This window comes from Schistocerca serialis, chromosome 3 (assembly GCF_023864345.2).
Source record: "Schistocerca serialis cubense isolate TAMUIC-IGC-003099 chromosome 3, iqSchSeri2.2, whole genome shotgun sequence".
Lineage (NCBI taxonomy): Eukaryota > Metazoa > Arthropoda > Insecta > Orthoptera > Acrididae > Schistocerca > Schistocerca serialis.
The window spans coordinates 127,795,448-127,801,282 of record NC_064640.1 but is presented as its reverse complement, the minus strand read 5'-3'; positions in this window follow the sequence as shown (position 1 = coordinate 127,801,282).

Below are 5,835 nucleotides of genomic sequence, written 5' to 3'. Positions count from 1 at the left end.
AGTTGTGCAGTAGTGGGAGGGGACGTCCTTGTGCGAGTTGTGGACGGACGTCGGGCAAGTACACTGCACACTTACGTTGTGCTGGAAACTGCGCAATGCTCTTGGACCGGTCCTTTTAGGCAACTCCATAATGGCTGTAACAGTACGCAACAGAGAAAACATAGGGTACATTGTCTTGGCTCTGTTTAGCAAAGGATCATATTCACCTTGACTCCTGGGCAGCTCCAAATCCGCCACTGCACCAAAAAAATAACTGCAATTTCCTGTTAACCGGGTGACAATCAACCCTAAGTTGTGGTTCTTAAAGCCACAGTATTTTCCGCCTCTCTCCGAAATGCTGAACTCTGTGATTTGGTAGAATAGCAAACAACCACTGCCAGAAATACTTGAGAATTTTGTAACGTATAAAAGTCGGTCTCCCTAGACTCCGAGAGAGGCCAAGTGCCTCCTCTTCACCCACCACCACCACCACCACCTTGTGGACGCCTATGGTTGGAACTATCAAGATATTTTTCAACAAAGAAAAAGTATTAACTAATATTCGTGAATTTGGTCCCTGCTTATTTTAGTTGGTTGGTCCGCACCGCTCCTATTACTAGAAAAGTATGCACCCTCTCTGGGGAACACAAAAATTACGGACAATTCCTTTGTTAACAGTTTACTTTGGATTGCCAAGATTGCAAACTACTGTGATTGAGGTATCGAATGCGTGACTGTACATTATGCTAGACATATTCTTCTGTGTGTGGTCCTCCGGTCGATGTAATTTTTGTACAGTGTTTATTTAACTTCACTAGGCATTTCACCTGGAAGGTCAGGGAATAAATCTCTTGACTTGGCTCAGAGCTGGAGTTGCTATTAACCGATTTTTGGTCGTCCTTTTTTTACGGTTATTTGTAGCGGTTATTTGCGTTTTTCGTTCAAATGGATGATCTGAAATACCTTACCGCCATAAGTCTTTAACGGCAAGTGAAGTTTATATGATAATGAAAGTTTCTAAGCAGTCTGCACCGTCATTTTAAACAGTTTAGAATTTGTAAGCAGAGTTCCTACGTGTCCATCCTTCTCATAAATGTAATCCATGTAAAGGAAATTCCCAAAACTGCAATCACGGATGAAAACTTCACGAAAGTATATAACACGGAATTGGACAAGCAACAGTTCTGACGTTATAGGCATATCAGAAAAAAGAATACAGCGTATTTTACACAAAGAATTAACTATGAGAAAGTTTTTTTTTTCGATATGGGTTCGCATTTATTGAACCCTGACGCAATTCATAAGCGTAAACTGATCTCTCAGCGTCGTTTGGACAATTTCAAAAAGAATCCAACTGATACTGTGCCCAGATTTGATACTGTTTAGGAGACATAGCTTCTCCGCATCATAACAGAAACGAAACAGCAATCAAAGCGGTAGGTGCATGACTGTGACAGCTCACAAAAAATAACGCGAAATCGTTTTCATCTGCTGTAGTGGTTATGATCAGTGTTTTCTGAGATGTAAAAAAGATTTTTCTTGCAATTTGTCGCAAAGCAAAAAACTGTAACTGGCTGCTATCATACTAGTTTTATTTACCATCTGGATGGAAAAACTATGCAAGGAACTTGCTTGAGTGCAAAGAAGGTATTCTATATGTTCAGGAGGACGCGCATTCCCGCACACATGCTCTGGCAAAGGAAAAACTGGCGGATTTGATGTACGAATTGTTGTAACATCCAACCTATTCACCATATTTCTCACCCATTGGCTCTTACCTATTCCCACATCTAAAAGTTTTAGTGGCTGGAAAACGTTTCCAGGCCAGTGAAGAGGTTATAACAGTGTTAGATGGGTAGTTTGTAAATGGCCGATTTGCTGCTGCATCCTAGTCATACTCAACTGTTCCTCTGGCTTTAATGATCTCGTCCTCAACGGGACGCTAGATTCTAACATTCTCATTCTCTCATCTTCAATTCAGTTGATGTTCTTAGGTATAGCAGAGAGAACGCGTTGACGCAGCGGCGCTGTTTTGCACAGTCACTTCCCTGGCAAGCCTTTGCTTACGAGGAGCATCAAGTGTGTTGAAACAAGGCTAAGTAAATACCTATTTGTTTGAACGTCCGGAAGAGATTGTGAAAGACGCGAATGAGAATGGTGTGGAGAAGCAAGATAAGGACCGTGGCCTCGTAACCGCTCTACAGACATTCCGGCCTTTTGACAACAATAGCAGTTTTAGGTGTGGTAACAACGATAGATGTTTCCGATATGCTGAAGATTTGACAATGCTCTCGATCCTTCTTTCTCCCAAAGCTAGTGTTACTACACAAAAGACACTTTTAGTTGTTATCAGTCGTACTATCTCAGAATGCTCAACAAGCTTTCACACAGACAGGGCGTATTGGACTTGAAAGGTTTAATGGTTACTTCAGTCCTTATCGTGGATTGGCCGGTGAGCAAGGTACTAACAGTCATTTGTGTACTTTTTTTAGAACGCATGTGGACGGGGGAGGTAATGGCGAGTCTGTTTCAGATAGTCGCACGAAGTTTCGAACATCAAGAGCTGGAATAATGGATTTGTATTACTTATCGCGTTCGTTCGGCTTCATTAATTCTCCCTCGCAACGTGACTTACTACGCAGTGGTAGCGTTTGTGGGCGTTGCTAGTTTGTCACAGCCTCTCCTTGAGAACGGAATTTCTTTCCACGGTCAAATTAGCCTTTGTGAAGATGGTACAGGTATTGGCCTGTTCTGAGCCCTCGTTCATAAGCGTTTGTGCATCTCTTCCAGGGTCTTGGATGTTTCACTGTACACCATAATGCTCTCAAAGATGATTATAGCGCAGTAGTGACATCGTATACTCACATTTGAGAGGAACCGCTCTTGGTCTACTTGATTTCCGTACATAACAATTTTTATAAACGTCTCGTCGTACTTAAAGACCGTAAAATTTTGCTGCAGTTACGCGCAATACTATTGATTCCCACGCGAAAATATCCTCTAGAGTGTCAAGACAGAACACGCTGTATTAGAGTGATGCGACATCTTCCAGAAATAGGTCTCAAAAATATATTCTGTATCGTCTTGGAGTGAAACGTTTTGCTGTTAGAGGATATGTATTACAATACAGAATATGTTCTAGAATCCTGCATCGTACTTCCGTTAATGATGCTGGGTGTAAATTTTTTCAGATCTTCTAGCCTGTGCTTGTTCCCAGTTATTTTCACTGTTCGTTGTGAGAAGGATTCACACTAAGTGTGAGGTAAGAAAGAAACAAATGCTGCAGAATATTTGGTGAAAGTACGACTGAAATTGTCAGAGCCTGGTGCTTTAGCTGTCAAGTTTCCGTTGCTTTTCACCACCGATGAGCTGTATTTCCAAGTTTTCCACTGGTAGATCAGTGTTGCTGCCAACGATTTAATTTCAGTACATTCTTCCAGAATTAATGAACCATTGTGACAAACAACAATTGTGTACTGTTATCGACTCAAACCCTTACCTTTCGTGGCAGTGCCCTTCCTTTTGTCGAGATACCAAGAAATTACTTCGTAGGGTATGGGTAAATTAAAAGCCCGAAAAAGTGTTTTACTTAATATGTTAAGCGAACGTTAGTTATTTCGTTTGTTTGACGCGCATAAAGTTCGGGTTCTATTCCCTAACGACGCCACGCTTTGGTATGGCTGTGCAATTGAAACTCCATCATTTGCAGAGGATGGGAAAGCTGTGTCAAACACGTTAAATTTCTTGACGAGGCACCCTTACTACAAGGGTTGGAACTTTAATAGTGACAACTATTTACTCACAGCTCATACATAATAGATACGTGTTTCAAAGCTGTATAGACCTTCAAAGTAGTCACCAGCATTGTATATAACCCGTTGCCAGAGATGTTGGAGTCTTAGCAGTGCCAGTTGTGTTGACAGTTGGAGCGGCGCGGTCTATTGCCCGACGAATTTGTAGCAGCTCTGAAGCGAATGCCGTGAAGTGTTTCCTTCAGTTTAAAAATCGAGTTGAACTCACGAGGGCTTGAGTCAGGGGAGTGCAGTTGGTGCTATAGCACTTAGCAGCCCCATCAGTCAAACAAATCAGTAACAGCTTGCACTGTACGTGCTTGATCATTGTCCTGCAAAATGATGGCCAGGTCCTGCAGAAAGGGTCATCACTTCTGTCTCTATGCTGTTCATTTTTAGAACACAACCTAGCTCCGCTCGAACTGTCATCACAACTGGCACATCGCTGGCAACGGGTTATACACAATGATGGTGACTACTTTGGAGGTCAGTAAAACTTTGAAACATGTATCTATTTTGTACGAGCTGTAAATAAATAGTTGCCGCTATTAAAGTTCCAACCCTCGTATCTTTGATGTAGCGGATAGACGTAACATTGTTTTGTGTGTTTCGAAACGATATCGTTAGACAAATTTCGTGTGACTCCCAACCAAGGGCAAGAGCTAGATTTTACGCCTCTTCATCGGATTGTTTCGGTGCAACTGCTTATTTATTAAAGCAGCGTCTGAGTTGGCTTCAAGAATCTAGGTGAACCCCGTTGTAGACCCTCTCGTACCAGAATTCCTAAGTCAGAAATGTCCGTGTTGATCACCAGGAATCGAACCTGGACTTCTATGTCATTAGTCAACTACGTTAATCACTACACCATGGAAAAATGTGCCATATATTAAGTTTAGAAAGTTTCGTACTTGAAACGTTTGTTGAAGACAGTTCGTGAAATGAAATCCACTGGACAGGGTACTGGGAACCATTCATACGCAGTCTGCTATATTTGTTTTACCAGTTTATGTGAGCGTTTTAGCAGAAACGCGAAATCAATGCCGGATTTATTTTCCCGTGCTGGTGGTTATAAATTCCCAGGAGTCGTATCGGATCGGTGGCATGATTTCTCTAACGGTTCGTGTGCTTAAAAACTTTGTAATGTGCGTACCACTGTTTTAGTAAAATAATAGTAACGACACCCGACCGAAAGCCCCGAAAACGTAGGTTAACTTATTGCACAACTTAAATTGCAATTTCTCTACCATTGACAAGGTCAAAGAAAATGAAGTTTAAGGTGTTTTCTTCTATACAGATAATCTACATTGAAATCTTTGCCAGAAACACAAAATACGCCCAGACTCCCGAATGCCTTCTTACAAAACTATAAATAGATGACTGTCGTGTGTGCAGTTTTTTAAAGTGCTACCAACATAAAACTTGTGCTTGTTGAAACCACAGCCTCATTGCACAACGGAACCCTTGTTGGCGACAAAGGTCTGCTCCGATACGTACTGTAACTCCTTTATTCCTGTGCTAAATGGTACACAGCCAAGTGTTTAAAAGAATAGATATCAGTAAAATACAGAGCCTTATGGAAGTCTCAATTATCATTATGAAAACTGTGAATCCATTTAACCAAATATAATTGTTTTGTAAGTATGTTTCGTGAGGACGAAGCTTAATATATTCAAATTATTTCAAATGCATTGTCTTTCAGACTTGATTCAGTAAAAGATCCTGTCATTCACTCATTCACAAGTACGCTATTACAGCCTAGAGACAGATGTACTCTATTGTTGTGCATGATATATTTATAAAATTAAACTGATGATTGTAAAATTGTTTTCTTTGTCTGCGTATGTGGTGAGAGGGGAATATTTTGTAAGTATTTTAAAGTAACGTATTATTATTCGCAATGTTCATTACGAAACAAGATCATTAAGGCCTCATATTTCTATTGAGAGACCTTTATTGCCGTGTCAACGTGGTAGTGGCTTATTTTATGAGTGACGCGCTGCTTCATCGCATATGCCGGTGCTATTTAACATTTTTTTGTGTGCTTCCTTACGCTCCAGTGTTGTGT